The sequence below is a fragment of the Microcaecilia unicolor genome, chromosome 2 (genome assembly GCF_901765095.1).
Source record: "Microcaecilia unicolor chromosome 2, aMicUni1.1, whole genome shotgun sequence".
NCBI classification, from domain to species: domain Eukaryota; kingdom Metazoa; phylum Chordata; class Amphibia; order Gymnophiona; family Siphonopidae; genus Microcaecilia; species Microcaecilia unicolor.
This window is the reverse complement of record NC_044032.1, coordinates 648713316-648733330: the sequence shown is the minus strand read 5'-3', so window position 1 is coordinate 648733330 and position 20015 is coordinate 648713316. Positions and strand designations below refer to the sequence as shown.

Below are 20015 nucleotides of genomic sequence, written 5' to 3'. Positions count from 1 at the left end.
CAGCACCAGCAGGAGTCTCTCTCCCATTCCTATACAAAATATTTTGGCACAGAAGACCAGAGAGAGATTCCCTCTTCTGCATAAGGTCATGACATATCAGCTGCACACGTCAACTATACTGTACAACGTATGACCTCTCCAAATGGTAACCAGAAGACTGGCAGCTGCAATGCCTCCACCTAGGAGGGAAACAAAGAGAAATCTCTATACCAGAAAACCTCTATGATATAATCTTAATCAAGTGTCGGACCACTGCTGCCTCTTCTCTCCAAGCTTTGTCAGTCAAATACACAAGTCTCAAGATATCTATACACAGACCTCCATGCACAAATCACGCACTGCTCCATCAAAACATGAAGCAGAGGGAACCTCCCGAGGGATTCTACAATTACAATTTAAATGTAATTTTCCTACTTTTTATCAACAGGTTATTCAATTCTTAATCCTGATGTTATATTCAAGATTAAAAAGGAAGATGAGAAATATTTCACTCAACAATTTGAGTGGGAGGGAAAAGAAAATCCAAATGACTTCAACAGTAAGTAAATGTTTTGGATTTAATGGGCTTTGCATTTTTAGATCACAGGAGATGGGTCAATAACATCAACATTTGGACACTTCCTAATTTAGTATTATCAGAAACCTCGTGAATCCTTGTGAATGTTTTTTCTCATCACAGACCTTCCAATTGTAACATCTGTGTTCTCACTGAGTATTAAGCAAGAGGAAGATCTCCCCTTCATGGAACATCCTGAATCAAAGATGTCTGAACAGACCCTGCCTTCTATAACAGGTAAGTATAGAATTCCTCCTGCACATCTTTCCTAAAGTCAGCTGGAATCATTCAGGAATTCAGCGCTGGTGAGATAAAAGGTTGTCATCTCCTCTTCTCCTCCCTCTGTGTGTTTCCCTACTTTGGACAGGTTAAACTGTCTGTGGAGATGGAGGAGGCACGGATAGAGGTGGGTATCCCAGCGGTGGGATCTGGTCTGCAAAACCCTTTATCCTAGAGTGTCTTGGGGTTGTGAAATCTGTACTGTTGAAAGGGCTGCTGGAGGTGGAGAGTCTTCTGCACTGTTGTGTAGGGACATGACTGATGAACATGGTTCAGTTTGACTTAGTCATGGACATTTTGTGTTGCTGATAGGTTAATACAAATCACAGTATATAATGCAGTTTATGGTAATGATGCCATTCCCAATTCCAAAATGGCGGCTACAACCTCATGCAGGCTGCCATGGGAATTCGCGACTTGTTTATTAATTTTCTAGCAAAATAACTGACTTCATCTCTTAACAGAAAAAATTAAGAACAACTCTACATTTTGTTACATAACAAACTGCCACCCCCAATAATGAAAAACTATAAGTAGACCCTCCGCATCCCTTATCTCTGCCCTTCCGTTCACTCCACTCCCCAAAACTCAGATTGTCCTTCCAACTGGAGGAATCGCCCCACATTTCTTGATATTTGCATTTATTAGATTTTAAGGTAGTCAATCTATATCGTTTGTTTTTGCATGGCCCGTGTATGCCAATGTGAGGCAATCAGCAGTCGAGCTGCTGTAAAAACCAATAGCATTAATGTATCCATAGCTCCTGTTATCCATTCCACTCTCCCACTTAGTAGGGCATTTTCCATAGTACACGCTATATGAGTCTCGAGTAACTGTTGCCCATATGCAGATACCTCCTTCCATAATTTCTGGACACTAGGACATTCCCTTCAGACGTGAGTATATATTCCCCTCTAGCTACACCCTCTCCAACATAAACCATCCCCTTTCCTCATAATGGCTTCCAGTCTAGATGGAGAGTAATGCCATCTCACAACAAGTTTCCATATTCTGCCGTTTGCTCCTATAAAGCCATTTGGGCTTTTTCTGTACCTTGAGTCAATATCAAAAGATCATCTGCAAACAAGGAGACTCTATGTTCCTTACCTCCTATTATAAGTCCTTTAATTTCCCTAAACTTTTGTGCTAGAGGTTCTACTACCAAGGCAAGCAACAGGGGCGACACTGCTACTGTTATCATAGGTGTACACTCTTGATGTGCCTTCCAAAAGATAACACAACTGTGACGAAACACTGGGTTTCTAAGCCTGAAAACTGTATTATTTCATGAAATGTTTTTCTACTAGTTGGCCAGCAGATGGCTCTTGTTTTGAGTTTTAAAGCTGTAGCAGAAAAAAAGGCTTTGTCTTTTCCAGTTTAAGCTTATGGAAAGGCAATCTGCAATCATTGGCCAGATACTTTCAAAGTTGATGCCCTGGGGCTCTGATTAGCCCTGGACTTCAAACTAGACAGGAGGTACTGGATTTTTCTTTATTCTCAGGGTGGGGGTACAGAGGAGGAACATCTGTGTCCTGAGATCCTGTTCAATTCTTGTGAACAGTTACATTCCTGAACTCCCCAGGTGCTACCCAGGTAGTAACAAGTGTTAGATAGTTTTAATTGCTTGCTGTACTTTTTCATCTGCTTTTTCAAACATTCACTGTTCATTTTCATGATAATAAACCTATAGTTTATTAGTTCTGCCATCCTGGACTGACTAAGAATCCTGGTTTGTGTTTTTGGGTTTGCTGTCTAGAAATTGTGGAACTCCTGGAGTCAGGGCCGGTCTTAGGCAGAGGCGACCAAGGCGACTGCATAGGGCCCCGCGCCTAAGGGGGCCCCGCGCTCAACTCTGCCTCGCTCGTAACTCCGCTCCGACCTCCGCCTCTGCTCGCCTTAGTCGCCTGAGATGATCCCCATTCCCGCGGCTCGGCCACTCCGCTCCCGTCACCACCGGCGCGGCGCCCACTCCCGGCTTGGGCCCGCTGAGCCCGCCATCAGCTCCCGAGTCCCCGGACCCTGGCGACTAACTGAGCGATGCCAGCGAGCCAGCCCAGGCAGCGACGGCCCCGACGGCGACGACAGACAGTTGCAGCGCGACGGCTCACCTCCAGGCTCCAGTTTCCCGCTCAATGTCCCGCCTTCTGATGTATTTCCTGTTTCCGGATGCGAGGGCGGGAGTCACTGAGCGGGAAAAGCTGGAGCCTGGTTGGAGTTGGTGAGGACGTGAGGTGAGCCATCGTTGCTGACGCCAACAGTTATGCACTTATGCCAAATCGAAATCGGATTCCATGCAGGCAGGAGATCAGGAGAAGTGTCTCTCTCATCTAACGACGCTTACGGACGGTGCAAGGGTTGGAAATGTCTGCCTCCCTGAGAGGAAATTTGGTCCAACAACATTAGTTGCTGGAGAAGCTGAGTAAGTAAGATCTTCTGGCATGGAAGAGGCTGTTTCTAACATATCTGGGTTATTTTCACATAGATCTGCAGATATTTCTCCTGATAAAAATTTGGATGGCAATAGCAGATTTAGCTAAAACACTGCTTCCAGTAACACAGGAAGAAAAGATTACTACGCTAAAATCTGAGAATGGAAATCATGAAGTAGCAAAATCTGATATAAAGTAGGTACAATCAGTTCAAACTATTTAGTAACTGATGTGGCTACTTGCCTCTCAGGTTTGATGGGTTACAGAGTAATAGGGGACTTTGAAAGTACTGGATCTTTTCTTAATATTTTTGCTTTATTCTCCTTTGTTATGAGAATTGGAACTACTAATTGTAGTGGACTTGAACTGAATAATTTCTGGTGAGGGGGGGTTTCATGATAGCATTGTGCTTATTATTTCAATCAGTTTTTTTGTACAAGTTTAGCTTCATTTGTCTTTATTTGAAATTTCATAAATAAAAAAAATGTTCTAAAAATGGAATAATCTTATCAATGGGGTGGAGCTGGGGTGGGGGCGGGGCTAGGATGGGGCCCCACCAAATTGGTCTGCATAGGGCCCTGCACTTGCTAAGACCGGCCCTGCCTGGAGTGTGGCCCCCAGTGTCCTAGAAATTACCAGAGAATAATCTGAGAGTGGGAGACTAGCTCAGAGGCAAGCAGGACACAGTCGGTGGGAGGAGGGTGCTAGTATAGAGCACATGCCCAGGTGCAGGCGGTCCTGAGCAATGTTGGAGACAGACCCTCCAGGTGGCCACAGGGTTAACCTCAGGCGGGCGCTAGGCGTTTGGTGACAATAACACTTTGTTTTTATAGTCTGTAATACCTCGCAGTTCTATGTGGGTTACATGCGAGACTAGACAAATCAGAAATTACAGCATAACATTATCATGAATTAAAACTAATATGTTCATTTCCTTCCATAATTCTGAAACAAATCTGTTTTGAACTTGATGCCTGAACTATCCAGGAAGAAATTTCCTTGTCTATTTTAGCAGTCTGATACGAAACCAAAGGGTCTATACACATAGGCGGTCGGTGGCCCAACTGTTTGGGGAGGCTAAAGGGGGCGGGGTTAGGAGTGGGGCCAGGGGTGGAGCTTAAATCCATAATTGTCTGATAACACACAGAAAAAAAAAAATAAAAAAGTCACAATTAATACCTTTTATTAAATTTAGATATTAGATATGTATCATATGTCAAAGAATAAAGTGGTTGCTCAAAGCATATACTAAACACAATCGCTCAACTGCAAAACACTATGCACAACTTTGTGCAAAAACACACTCAGAACCTTACTGTACCATAAATATTACACTGGGCAGAACCTAATACACCAATATACCACCCAAACGGAAAATGCAGACTGTCAACAATATGAAACAAGGGATCATATCACAATTCTCATGTAGAGCCACAAAACATCCTAATTAATGTTTAATGTGGGATAAGATGCCATAAATAAGTAAATAAATATAAACTTTTAATGTTGAGCACCTGATTCTCAAAGTGGACATATTCCAAACACTATAATGAAAATAAAATGATCTTTTCTACCTTTGTTGTCTGGTGACTTTGTTTTTCTGATCATGCTGGCCCAGTATCCGATTCTGCTGCTATCTGTCCTCTTAACTCCGTTTCCAGGGCTTCCTTTCCATTTATTTCTTTACTTTCCGCCTGTCTTCTTCATTTCTTGTCATACATCCGTAAGTAAAAGCTGGGTCCTCCACAGACTTGACTGTCCAGTGGATCCAGCTTCTGCCTATTTTCTCCATCCATGTGCAGTTTTTCTCCTCTCTTCCTTTTCCCTCATCTCATCTCCTTCTTCTCTCTTCCCTCCACTCCCCTCTATGTCCAGCAATTTCTCCTCTCTCCCTGGGCCCACCCCTCCCATCCATGTCCATCCATGCTCCTCTCTCCCCTGCCCCCTCCATTCACCCATATCCAGCAATTCCCCTCTCTCCCTGGGCCCTGCCCTCCCATCCATGCTCCTCTCTCCCCTGCCCCCTCCATTCATCTATATCCAGCAATTCCCCTCTCTCCCTGAGCCCTGCCCTCCCATCCATGCTCCTCTCTCCCCTGCCCCCTCCATTCACCCATATCCAGCAATTCCCCTCTCTCCTTGAGCCCTGCCCTGCCCTCCCATCCATGTTCATCCATGCTCCCCTCTCCCCTGCCCCCCTCCATTCACCCATATGCAGCAATTCCCCTCTCTCCCTGGGCCCTGCCCTCCCATCCATGCTCCTCTCTCCCCTGCCCCCCCTCCATTCACCCATATCCAGCAATTCCCCTCTCTCCTTGAGCCCTGCCCTGCCCTCCCATCCATGTTCATCCATGCTCCTCTCTCCCCTGCCCCCTCCATTCATCTATATCCAGCAATTCCCCTCTCTCCCTGAGCCCTGCCCTCCCATCCATGCTCCTCTCTCCCCTGCCCCCTCCATTCACCCATATCCAGCAATTCCCCTCTCTCCTTGAGCCCTGCTCTGCCCTCCCATCCATGTTCATCCATGCTCCCCTCTCCCCTGCCCCCTCTATTCATCCATATCCAGCAATTCCCCTCTCTCCCTGAGCCCTGCCCTCCCATCCATGCTCCTCTCTCCCCTGCCCCCCTCCATTCACCCATATGATGTCAGAAGAAGGCGGGACACTGAGCGAAGGGAAGCGCTTTCACTGACGCTGCGCTGCCGGACTTGGAGGTAAAATTTAAAAGAAAAAAAAAAGGAAAGGGATCTTAGGGGAGAGAAGAGGGCGGGCAGTTGGGACATGGGAGCGGGAGGGCGAGGTAAGCATGGCGTGGCGGCGCCCTCCAGAGGTCAGGGCCCCCCTGCCCTGCTTACCATGTTGTTGGGCCGGCCCTGGGTGCAAGACTCGTGCGGGAGGGCAAGCCTCTTATACGGGGCGCCTATGTCTATACACCTCTTTTGTGTTTCACCCTTCATAGATGGAAAATACTCTTCTACCATCTGCTGCTTGCCTTCCAGTAATAAATCCTACCTGATCAGGGTTAATTATAGTGGGCCGTGAGGGAGGGAGTGACATAGAGGCAGAAAACACTCCCTCACTAGGATGTATCCTATCCGGCTCCGTAGCTTTTTCCACTTTCAGGTTTTGGAGCTGTTTATAAACGCTTTCTTCTACGAACGGCGCCGTATCCACTCCATTCTCAGATATTCCCTCCTCAACCAACTATGATCCTTCTCCAGAATTTTCTTCCGTGAACACTGAAGCAAAGTATTTGTTTAGCACATTCACTTTATCCTCATCACTCTCCACATAGCTATTCTCAGCGTCTTTCAGTCTTGCAATTCCGTTCCCCAATAGCTGTATTTCCTTCTTCGCTTCTTTAAGTTTAATCCGATAATCTTTTCCGTGATCCTCTCGTTGTGTTCTTTTGTATTTCTTGAGCAAAGTCTCTTTTGCTCTTATTTTTTCAGCTACTTCTTTGGAGAACCACATAGGCTTCCCGTTTCTCTTGTTTTTGTTTACTTTCCTTGTGTAAAGATCGGTTGCCCTATTTATAGCAGTTTTCAGCTTGGACCACTGCACTTCCGCTTCACCTATCCTGACCCATGCCATCAGCTCCTTCTTCAGATATTCCCCCATTTTACCAAACTCAGTACGTCTGTATCTTGAAACACCTAGTACCTTCCTGGGGTTACCCTGGGGCCACCTGAAGAGTCTGCCCATCACTTTTACTCAGTTCCCCCTCCCCTCTACCTATACCCTCTAGCCCCATCCACCTACTGCTCCTCCCCCACCCCAGCCCCATCTTCTACTGTATTCCTTTTCCTTCTAACCGTAACCCCTAGCCCCATCTAACTCCTGCTCTTTCCCCCAGTCCCATCCATCTTCTGCTCTGTTCCCTTCCCCACCCACACCCCTAGCCCTATCTCCTGTTCCAACCCCCTCCCCTACAACCCCTCTACCCCTAGCCCCATCTGCCTCCTGCTCCTCCCCCCACCCCATCCATCTTCTGCTCCTTCCTTCCTCCTCCCACACACCAGTTTCATCCATTTTCTGCTTTCCAGGATCTCTTGTCTATTTGACTTTTTTTTTCCACCATCATTTCCTCTGTGTCCCGGTCCCTATTCCCATGTTCAGTATCTGCCTTCTGTGTCCCCATTCCTCCCCCGTCCCATTTCTCCCCTTCTTTCCTCTGCACTTCCACCCTAGCCTCTTCTCAATCTCCCTGTGCCCGTTGCAATGCAGCCTCTTCACACTCTCTCTCTCTCTCTGCCCCCTGCAGTAAAGCTGCTTCTTCTCTCTCTCTCTCTGTACCCCTTGCCATCCAGCCTCTTCTGTCTCTCTCTCTCTCTTTCTGCCCCATGCAATGTCTCTTCTCTCCCTCATTCACTCTCTGTTCCCCCTGCCATGCAGCCTTCTCTGTTTCTGTGCCCCCTGCCATTTTCCATCTTTACTCTCTCTGTTTTTGTTCTTACCAAAGTTAAAATATTTTGCATCGGAGGTCACATGACGCTATGAGCTAGGCAGGACGTTTGCTGTTTAGCTCTGAGGCCCTCGCCCTAGATCGAACAACATTGCAGAGACTGGACCCGTCTTAAACTGGACAAATATTTACAAAAATCGCCGAATATAATGGCACAAAGGTCAGTAAAAAAGGAAAATACAAAACCGGAAACGTGGAAGGGAAAATGGTGGACGGCCTGCCCGAAACTCCACCATCGATAAGTTTTAATGACCAGCAACTAACTCAACTGACGACAGCGATCGCGAGCGCGTGGGACCCGAAATGGGCAGCACTTAATGAGAAAATCGACAGTTACCAGTTGATCCTGGACGGATTGGGAACCCGCACCAGCGATTTAGAAACGAGAGTATCCGCGCTCGAAGATGACACCCGAGACTTTGGTCCAGATTTACGAGGCCTACAACAGCAACTGAAGGAGCAAGAAGAGAGGCTGGAGGACCTGGAAAGCCGTTCCCGGCGGAACAATGTCCGCATAGTGGGCCTGCCAGAACAGCTTTCAGAACGCAACTTACATACTTGGCTGGAACGATGGCTGGCAACCGAACTAGCCCTTACAGATTCTTGCAGTTCCCTAATAATAGAACGTGCACATCGCGTAGGACGGCGCACAGAGGAAAACGCAAGGCCGCGGGTAATAGTGGCGAAGATCTTAAACTACCAACATAAAATGGAAATATTACAGGGGTTCAAGCTCCGTAGGGACTCCTTGAAATATGGAGGTAAATCCATTTTGATTTTTCCAGACTATACACAAAGAATCCAGGAACAGCGCAGAAAATTCCACCCACTTTGTGCCCAACTTGCAACAAGAAAAATAAAATTCACGCTACAGTACCCAGCGAAACTACGCCTTTATATTAATGAGCGGTGGCAGACCTACAACACGGTGGAAGAAGCGCAAGCAGTGCTAACAGAACAGCATCTATTGGACGGGATATGAAAGAAAGACTGAATGGTAACTAAATGTGTCTGAATAGAATTCTGATCTGTTGTCTGAAGTGTAACTAAAGTCAAACTGAAAGCAAAGATATAGAGATCTGGGGTAGGGGCCTCGAAGCACCCACACGTGTTACTCCTAATCTCGCAGGCTCAATAGTCTGTGCAGATGATCTGGGGTAATTCTATTGGAAAGGGAAGGGAGGGAGAGGGGGGTGGGATGGGACAGAGAGGGAAGGGAGAGACTCCACACAGCATCTCAGATGTGCCAGTTGAGCTGGGCCCGATACACACTGATGTAGAGAAGGTCCAAACGCGACTTATTATTACTATAGAAACATTGCACCTGAAAGTTAAGAGGCATCCCATCAGTAAGCTAATGGAGAAATGTGATATAATTCGAATAACAGATCAAGTCATTTTTCTAAGACCTAAGCTATGCCCGCACGAATTGTAACGTGGAACGTAGGGGGTATTACGTCCCCGGTAAAACGGGCCAAGATATTGACGGCCCTACGTAGACACGGTGCAGACATTGCGTGTCTGCAGGAGACACGTCTCTCTGACCTTGAGCATAGCAAACTACAGAGAACATGGGTGGGCGAAGTACTAGCCAGCCCCTCTCAGGGACGGAAAGGAGGGGTGGCCATATTATTCAGGAAAGGGCTGTCATATAAAGCAGAGGTCATGGCCAAGGATGCACGTGGGCACTTTTTGTTAGTAAAGATCTGGCTGCAGGGAATGGAGTTCAACCTATTGGTAGTATATGGACCTAGCAATCAGGACCCCAAATTCTATCAGTCGATACTTAAACTCTGCCACCAACAAGAAGGGGTCCCATTGTTACTAGTAGGGGATCTTAATTTGATTAAAGACAGCGAGCTAGACTGTACAAATCCCGCCTCTATGCACTATCAGGGTTATAGACAGAAAGTTCTCACCACACTGATGCAGACCTTAGACCTAGTGGACACTTGGCGGGCCTTGCACCCGACAGAGAAAGACTTTACCCACCGGTCTCGGGCTCATGGGACACAAGCAAGATTAGATTATATACTGATTACTAGAGTCTGGTTTCACAGGATACAGAGAGCGGTAATTGGCCCGGAGGAAATTTCGGACCACACTCCAGTGTGGGTCGATATTGAAACTGACATAGATAAGCGGGGAGGGCCAGAATGGAGGTTTCCGGCTTATCTTTACACAGATTTAGCCTCCCGGAATTTTCTCATGGAAAAATGGGCGGAATTTAAGATAAACAACGTAGAACATGAAACCCAGTCCCAGCTATTCTGGTCTACCTCGAAGGCAGTACTGAGAGGGCAAATAATCGCCTATGTCTCCTTAAAGAAAAAAGGGGCAGCGATTAGGATATTACATTTAGAACGCGATTTAATCCAAGCTAAACGAGCATACACTCGCAACCCCTCTGCAAAGACACTAGAAAATCTGAAAACAATCCAAATATCACTCAACACACTCTTACATGAGAAAGAGACGCATTCTTTGGTATACAGGAAGTATAAATTGAGTAGATATGGTAATAAACCAGGACGAATGTTGGCCAGAGCCATAAAGACATGGGGAGGCCCTAGAGTAATAGACTCTTTAAGAGATGACACAGGGCAGATAACAAATAAACCCACCAGTATTGCAAAGATTTTACACACGTATTTTGCCACCGTATACAAGCGAGAGCCCGTAGGCACCACACAAGAAATCCAGGACTATCTAAAGAAGGCCATACTTCCTGAATTGACAGTAGTAGAGAAAGAAACACTGAACGGTCCACTAACTATGAAAGAAATACAATTTGCTATAAAGAAGTTGAGACTACACTCTGCTCCAGGGCCTGATGGCTTCTCCGGAGAGTACTATAAGTTAATGCCCCCGGAAGCAAGAGGTGCGCTGCTGTTTTACTTTGAAGATGTCATAAAGACAGGTGCGTTCTCCCTCTATGCAAACACATCGACAATTACGTTAATACCGAAGCAGGGAAAACCTAAAGAGATGCCCGAATCTTAAGCTGATAGCAAAAATCTTGACAGACCGACTAGCTCCAATTTTGTCCAGGTTGATAGGACCTGACCAGGCTGGGTTTGTTAAAAACAGACACGCAACATTGAATGTTAGGAAGGCCCTAATAGCCATGGCACGCTGTCAAGAGGAGAAGGACCCCGGTATGATATTAAGCTTAGATGCTGAGAAGGCCTTTGACAGGGTCTTTCTTTTTCAGACCTTGAAGCATATGGGATTTGACGGTTGGTTTTTGCACGCGGTCACTGCACTATACAACCAGCCAAGAGCTACTATTTTGGTGAACGGGGTCCTTACACCAGAATTCAGCATACAGCGTGGCACGAGACAAGGGTGCCCCCTGTCTCCGCTGCTGTTTGTACTCTCCCTAGAACCTTTTTTACGCCAATTACAACAGGCAGCAGCGGTGCAGGGGGTGCGAGTGGCGGGGCACCATCTAAAAATATTAGCCTATGCAGACGACATCTTAGTGATAGTGGTCAATATCTACCGCTCACTGGGACCCCTTCTGGAACTCTTTGAGGCATACAAACAGGTGGCCGGGTTTCTACTGAATCACAGTAAATCATGGGCCCTCTCACTGGCGACAGAGGGAAACCTACAGAGCTTAAAAAGGCTCCCATTTAAGCTACCTGAGGGAAGCGTAAAATATCTGGGAGTGCTACTGCCCGCAAACTTAGCACACTTATACACTCAGAATGTATCTCAGTTGTTACAGAGTACACAACAGCAACTGCACGGGTGGGAGTCTCTCCCTTTGAATTTATTAGGTAGGATAGCGATGTATAATATGTTTATAGTCCCAAAGTGGCTATATATTTTCCAAGTGTTACCATTAGTCTTGAGACAGAGAGAAGTTTGAACAAAATGCTACGACGCTTCCTTTGGAAAGGAAAAGGAGCACGACTCTCATTGAGGACGCTGTGCACTCCAGTAGAGTACGGAGGGCTGGGACTAATTAATATGAAAAGTATAACAACCGCTTGTGGAATGAGACACATTAATGATTGGTTCCGAGCCAGGTCTCATTACTCCAATACAGAGCTAGAAATGCAGATCCTCCCACAGACTCACTTTAGTAACTATCTGCATTGGTCTGGTGGGAGAATTCCAGATGTACTGAAGGTCACGGGAATCATGACCTCGGCAAAAGCAACATGGAAATGGATATGCAAATTACACCAGTTTTCTTCTAAAGTGACCCCTTTCCTGTCTGTCGCTGGGAACCCGCGATTTCCCCCGGGTTGTTTTTATCCAGATTTCGAACGTTGGAAAAGGAAAGGGATTGTGTATCTCTTGAAGGAAGGCTCATGTCCTTTTCAGAGTTACAAAGAGAATACTCTATTCCACAGGCTGACTACTTCCACTATATCCAACTACAACATTTCATCCGTACTTTACCTTGGACCGATCTGACGGAAGATGTACAGGTGGAATTATCCAATGCTTACACTTTGGAAGCGCAAACAAAAGTCCCACTGACATTTTACCACCGTCATATAAAGGATGAACTCCCCGAGGTGAGATTCGATCAGCTGGCGATAGTTTGGAGACAAGAACTCGTGTCGGAAGTAACCTCAGAACAACTGAAAAAACACACCTTGTCAATCCGCAAGTACTCTAAATATTCAGCACACTGGGAATTACAGTATCAAATTGTGCTGCGGGCCTACGTTCCCCCTCGGAGAGCATTCCATATGGGGGTGTCCCCGTGGGGAATGTGCCCTAAATGTGGTGAAGAGGGAGCCACGTTGGGGCACATGCTTTGGACATGTAAATTTTGGACTGCATTGATTACGCAGGTTTCAGGTCTGTGGAAGACGAAGTGGCAGATAGATGCCTGACTTTTGTTTGGACATTTCTTACTCTTATCTAAACCCCCAAAGGGCCTGTTGTTGTGGCTAAGCAATGCATCCTTGCGGAGTGGATAACTAACAAACAACCCACTATACAACAATGGAGGCTGCGAACTCTTAACCTAATGAGACTGGAGAGAATGGATATACAAACATTTGCATCAATAAAAGGAGAGACCTGGCAGAACTGTTGGACCCCATTTCTGAACACGTTAACCCCGGCAGTGCGCAGCCGACTGGTGAATAGTTGATGTGTGGACTTCATGTGGAACTGGCATATGTCTCTTTCTCTCTCTCTGATTGTCTATAGTTGTAATAGGATAATCTTAGGGCAGAAGGGGGGGAGGGTTAGGGGGTAAGAGGTGTAAATTTAAGTAGTAATACGGGGTCCCTCTTTACGTCCCGGGGAAATTCTTTTCCACGGAAGTGTAAAGAGGGTCTGTGTTTTTACTACCTGTTGGAACGCCTCCCTGAATTCCATTGATATTCCTTGCCAGGGATATCTCTGTTGTGGAGGCATCAGAAGGCGAAGTTCAAAAGTCATTCCCATAATCACGGCTTTCTGTCTATCAGGATCTAAGTGAATCTTTGGCCATTTATGTTCCCACATATATTCTATTAAAATTCAACTCTAATTTGTGCAGGGAGAGTTACTTGTGTGTGGTTTAGTTTGTGGAATAAATGACAAGTAAAGAATAGATGGAAATAAAAACAAACATAGTTTTAGGAGAAAAAGTACATTTTATTTCTTACCCAAAGACAAGTCTTCAAGTTGGTACAATCATCAGACTCTGGGTTCAATTGGACATAGCCCTGCTCCTTCAAAAGAGTTGGGGAAAATGTTCCAACGATCTGCCAGAATCTTGTCTCTTTTATAGGCGTAGGTCTTAATACAAGTCAATGGCAAGACACTTTTTTTTCTATTATTGCCCAACTTCTGACTCAAATTATCCTTTCCGGCCAGGTGTCCCTCTGTACCCATCTGTCTTTTCCGTTTTAGCCATTTCAAAACCTTGCACCATTTCCGTTATCATGAACATTTTGTTTTTAACATCTTGTTTTTCTCGGTTACAAAAATATCTTAATAATAGCATATCAGTTTCACATCTTTTTTTTTTTTTTTATCATATTATGATCTGTGTGCCATCTTATAGAAAAACAAACTCCATTTTAAACCAAACTTATTCCTACATTTTAGGTGCTATGTTCTATTTGACTGTTGTACCAGATTTTGTCAAGACTTATCATGCAGTCCTGCTTCTGCAGGTTCTCATCCATAAGCCCATTTGTGGGTTCTTAGGCCTAGTCAGGGCTTCTCAGCTGCTTAAGGCCATGTAACTTGGCCCACCACCATTCCAGTGGATAGGCCTCAAGCTAGAACACATATTAACAGAGGGTAGGAAGGGAAAGGGGGGGGGGGGGGGGACTGGTTAAGAAAGGGCGGGGCGAAAAAGAAAATTCCTGTTAATATGAATATACTCTGTATTAGATAATATGGTATATATGCTTTAAGATTGCCATGTGTGTATATGTACCTAATAAAAAAGATCGAAACATAAAATATTTTGCATCAGAAATAACACAGGGTAATTGGGCTACACAGGCAAAATCTCATTGTTAGGTGAGACCAACAAGTGAGAGATGGTCAGTGGTCTTCTTGGCCTTTCCTTACAAGAGACTTATGTACAATTTCTCTTAGCTTAGAATTCAAAGAAGTTGGGTCTGTAAAATGTCCTTTTATTTTTGATTGAGAAGGCACATAAAAGATACATTTCCTGGGACCCAATTGGGCCCATTCTTGTTAGAACTTCTTATCGCACTTATACAAGGTAAGGGGTCAAGGTTCTGAGGAAAAGGTGACGTTCTCAGGAACCAGTTGGTAGTACCGGTACCCTGAATATTGCCTGTGATCGCTCTCAAAATAAGGGGCGGTTATGAGGGGGGAGGCATATAGGAGGAGCCTAAGGTTATGCGGGTGCCGGCTGGCTCACATAGGACATGAACTGTTGAATATCGGGCTGGCACCCACATAAGTTTTTTTAAATTATTATTTCAACCCCCCCCCCCCCCCCCCCCCCCCCGGGCTCTCCTGACAATGTTCCATCCTTTCTCATTTCCCCCCCCCCCCCAGTTCCACCTCTATCCCGGGTGCTCCAGTGGATTTTGTGGGGCAGGAGCACATTCTCCTCGTTCCTGCCCATAACTGTAAAATGAATGATCGTACTCTTCTATTTTATCCAACAGATGATGGATTTGGGAATGAGAGTGAAAGAGTGAGAATGTGTGATGAGCAGCAGAAAGAGGAATGGAAACACAAAGACTCCTCCAGAGACAGCACAGATCCTTCAGCAGACTGTGAAGGAGGTTTCGGTAGCATAATACCAACTGGTGAGAAAACAGCAGTTCAGAAAGGAGAAAGATTTGAAAGACAAAAGAGAAACTGTAGCTTTTTCCCAACACTTGAACAACCTGGAAGACTCAACGGTGTGAGAGATTTTAAAAGGGCTGATGTTTGGGAAACCTTTACTACCGACTCCAATTTTATTGAGCACCACATAAGTGGGCTTAGGACTGAAGTTCATGACTGTCAAGGTATGCATAAAACTAACCCATCTGGATACTGTGAAAAACCATTTCAATGTTCTGAATGTGATAAATGTTTCGCAAGCAAGGCGAACTTGGAAACCCACCATATGACTCATACAGGAGAGAAACCATTTCAATGTTCAGAATGTGAGAAATGGTTCTCAACCAGGACTTGGCTGAAAAACCACATAAGGATTCATACAGGAGAGAAACCGTTTCAATGTTCAGAATGTGATAAATCCTTTACCTGTAAAAGTCATCTGAAACGGCATGGAACAACTCATACAGGAGAGAAACCGTTTCAATGTTCAGAATGTGAGAAATGGTTCTCAACCAAGGCTGAGCTAAAACTTCATGAAAGAACTCATACAGGAGAGAACCCATTTCAATGTTCAGAATGTGAGAAATGGTTCTCAACCAGGACTTGGCTGAAAAACCACATAAGGATTCATACAGGAGAGAAACCGTTTCAATGTTCAGAATGTGATAAATCCTTTACCTGTAAAAGTCATCTGAAACGGCATGGAACAACTCATACAGGAGAGAAACCGTTTCAATGTTCAGAATGTGAGAAATGGTTCTCAACCAGGACTTGGCTGAAAAACCACATAAGGATTCATACAGGAGAGAAACCGTTTCAATGTTCAGAATGTGATAAATCCTTTACCTGTAAAAGTCATCTGAAACGGCATGGAACAACTCATACAGGAGAGAAACCGTTTCAATGTTCAGAATGTGAGAAATGGTTCTCAACCAAGGCTGAGCTAAAACTTCATGAAAGAACTCATACAGGAGAGAACCCATTTCAATGTTCAGAATGTGAGAAATGGTTCTCAACCAGGACTTGGCTGAAAAACCACATAAGGATTCATACAGGAGAGAAACCGTTTCAATGTTCAGAATGTGATAAATCCTTTATCTGTAAAAGTCATCTGAAACAGCATGGAAGAACTCATACAGGAGAGAAACCGTTTCAATGTTCAGAATGTGATAAATCCTTTACCTGTAAAAGTCATCTGAAACAGCATGGAAGAACTCATACAGGAGAGAAACCGTTTCAATGTTCAGAATGTGAGAAATCCTTTACCTGTAAAAGTCATCTGAAACAGCATGGAAGAACTCATACAGGAGAAAAACCATTTAAATGTTCAGAATGTAATCAATCGTTTAGTGTGAAAAGGAGTCTGAAACAGCATAAAAGAATTCACACAGGAGAGAAACCATTTCAATGTTCAGAATGTGATAAACAGTTCAGAACCAAAGGTGAGGTGAAACTTCATGAAATGACTCATACAGGAGAGAAACCATTTCAATGTTCAGAATGTGAGAAATGGTTCAAAACAAGGAATGTGCTGAAAACTCACAAAAGGATTCATACAGGAGAGAAACCATTTAAATGTTCAGAATGTGATAAATGTTTCACAAGCAAGGCAAACCTGGAAACCCACCATATGACTCATACTGGAGAGAAACCATTTAAATGTTCAGAATGTAATCAATCGTTTAGTGTGAAAAGGAGTCTGAAACAGCATAAAAGAATTCACACAGGAGAGAAACCATTTCAATGTTCAGAATGTGATAAACAGTTCAGAACCAAAGGTGAGGTGAAACTTCATGAAATGACTCATACAGGAGAGAAACCATTTCAATGTTCAGAATGTGATAAACAGTTCAGAACCAAAGGTGAGGTGAAACTTCATGAAAAAACTCATACAGGAGAGAAACCATTTCAATGTTCAGAATGTGATAAATGGTTCAGAACTAAGTGTGAGGTGAAAAACCACGAACGCATTCATACAGGAGAGAAACCATTTCAATGTTCAGAATGTGATAAATGGTTCAGAACTAAGCATGACGTGAAAAGCCACGAACGCATTCATACAGGAGAGAAACCATTTCAATGTTCAGAATGTGATAAATGGTTCAGAACTAAGCGTGAGGTGAAAAACCACGAACGCATTCATACAGGAGAGAAACCATTTCAGTGTTCAGAATGTGATAAATGTTTCCAAACAAAGGCAGTGCTACAAGGGCACAAAAGAACTCATACAGGAGAGAAACCATTTCAATGTTCAGAATGTGATCAATTGTTTAGCTCAAAAGGAACTCTGAAAAGGCATGAAAAGATTCATACAGGAGAGAAACCATTTCAATGTTCAGAATGTGATAAATGGTTCAGAACTAAGCATGAGGTGAAAAACCACGAACGCATTCATACAGGAGAGAAACCATTTCAATGTTCAGAATGTGGTAAATGGTTCAGAACCAAGGGTGAGGTGAAAAACCACGAAAGCACTCATGCAGGAGAGAAACCATTTCAATGTTCAGAATGTGATCAATTGTTTAGCTCAAAAGGAACTCTGAAAAGGCATGAAATGATTCATACAGGAGAGAAACCATTTCAATGTTCAGAATGTGGTAAATGGTTCAGAACCAAGGGTGAGGTGAAAAGCCACGAAAGCACTCATACAGGAGAGAAACCATTTCAGTGTCCAGAATGTGATAAATGTTTCTGAACAAAGGCAGTGCTAAAAGGGCACAAAAGAACTCATACAGGAGGGAAACCATTTCAATGTTCAGAATGTGATCGTTTAGCTCAAAAGGAACTGAAAAGGCACGAAAGGATTCATACAGGAGAGAAACCATTTCAATGTTCAGAATGTGATAAATGTTTCAGAAGCAAGGTAAACCTAGAATGCCACAAAATGACTCATACAGGAGACAAACCATAAGTGTTCCTAATGTGATAAATGTTTCAGAAGGAAGGCCAAGGAGAAAGTTCACGAAAACTCATACGGAAGAAAAAAAACATTTAAATATTATGTGATAAATGTTTTAATAATGTCCAATTGAAATAGCACAAAAGGACTCAAGGGAGGTAAACCATTTAAATATTTAGAAGGTGATAAATATTTCAGAGGGAAGAACCATCTGACTGGGCTTGCAATAAATCAATATTCAAGATGTTATGCATGTTTCAAAAACTAGGGGTTACTGTCAGAGAGGAAGGTCAGAGCAGGCCAATGGCCTGGACAAACAACTAGGAATATCTGAAAAGAGGGATGGCGTAGGCCTGTCACATAGTTTAATGCATTAAGACATGCCTAAGAACCAGTAGCCAGACAGCCAATTTTGGGCGGGCCCCAGAACAAAGTGGGTGGGCCAACATTTTATCACTGCCCCTCCACCAACCTAAAAACCCTAATTTAGTTTCCACCCCCCTCCCAGCACCCCACTCTAATTAAAACAAAACCCTATTTTAATTTCCACCTGGATCCCTTCAAGTAAAACAAAACCCTAACTTAATTTCCGCACCCTACCAAAGTAAATGAAGTACCTGTGCTTGCAGGGATCCCCAAGCCCTGCCAGCTGAAGACCTCCTTCCTGCTGAATAAACTTATCTCGGGTGGCTGCCGGGCAGTTATAAACTCTGTATTTTGTGCTCATTTTTCTACACAGTTACATACAATAGAGATGGTCAAATTCAGTGAGGATATCCTTTTTCCTGATGAGTTCATCTTTAAAAAAAAAAAAACCCCCGTGAAATGCCTCATGTCTGTTCTGCTGTAAAGTAAGCAGCAAATCGTTTTGTCGCTTCGGCCCTTCAATCACTGTGTCCCGCCCTCTGATGTAACTTCATATTTCCGCGAAGGCGGGACACAGTGATTGAAGGGCTGACACGACAAAGCAATTTGCTGCTTGCTTTACAGCAGAGCAGAGCAGACGCAAGGCGTTTCACCAAGGTTTTTTTTTAAAGCTGGGTGGCAGAAGAGGGTCGTCTGCTCGTCGATGGAGCTGGTAGGCAGGTGGTGAGTGCTGACACCTGGGGCGGACATTGGCTAGGTGGGCCTGGAGGCAAAGTGGCTAGGCCTGGGCCCGACCAGGCCCGCCCGTGGCTACACCCCTGCTAAGAACAAGGATCATGGACCAGTATGTATAACCTGTGTGGCAGTTCAGTAGAGAGTGTGCAGGAGTTCATTGCACTTTAAGCATTGTAAAAATGGTAACATTATAAGCTCTTCTGGACAGGGAGTTACATATATGAATTATATTACATATATTTACTTATATAAATTACATTAAGGTAAGCCTGTATGGAGATATGTACTTTAACATTTATTCTGTTCATTATTACCACTGCTTCTAAGCTTGTATTCTAAGCAGATAAGGAAGGTACCAGGAACAAACTGTCTCCGCAATGTTAGGAATTTACTACTACTACTACTTATCACTTCTATAGCGCTACAAGGCATACGCAGCGCTGTACACCATACATGAAAAGACAGTCCCTGCTCAAAGAGCTCACAATCTAAATAGGACAGGCAAACAGACAGAACAACTAAGAGGAAAGGGAATTAAAGAGGTGGGGATAAAAGGGTACAGGGCAAGTGAGTAGTGGTTAGGAGTCAAAAGCAGCGTTAAAGAGGTGGGCTTTTAACCTGGATTTGAAAACGGCCAAAGACGGGGCCAGACGTACAGGCTCGGGAAGTCTATTCCAGGCGTGAGGTGCAGCGAGATAAAAGGAACAGAGTCTGGAATTAGCAATAGAGGAGAAGGCATAGGCATAGTTTGATTGTTTCCTTTGGGGGGGGGGGGCAAAGGATGGGGCGGAGCATATTAGCATATTCATTTGTGTGTATCTATATCTATATATATATATATCTATAGGGACTGTCTTTCTTCTGTGTTTGTACAGCGCTGCGTACACTTTGTAGCGCTCTAGAAATGTTAAATAGTAGTAGTAGTAGTATATACAGTGGGGGAAATAAGTATTTGATCCCTTGCTGATTTTGTAAGTTTGCCCACTGACAAAGACATGAGCAGCCCATA

The 20015-nt window shown here is 44.4% G+C and overlaps 1 pseudogene; it reads left to right on the top strand.

Moving 5' to 3' along the window:
• Positions 1–503: 503 nt before the first annotated feature.
• On the top strand, positions 504–17338 carry LOC115461721 (annotated as a pseudogene).
• The last annotated feature ends 2677 nt before the right edge of the window (positions 17339–20015 follow it).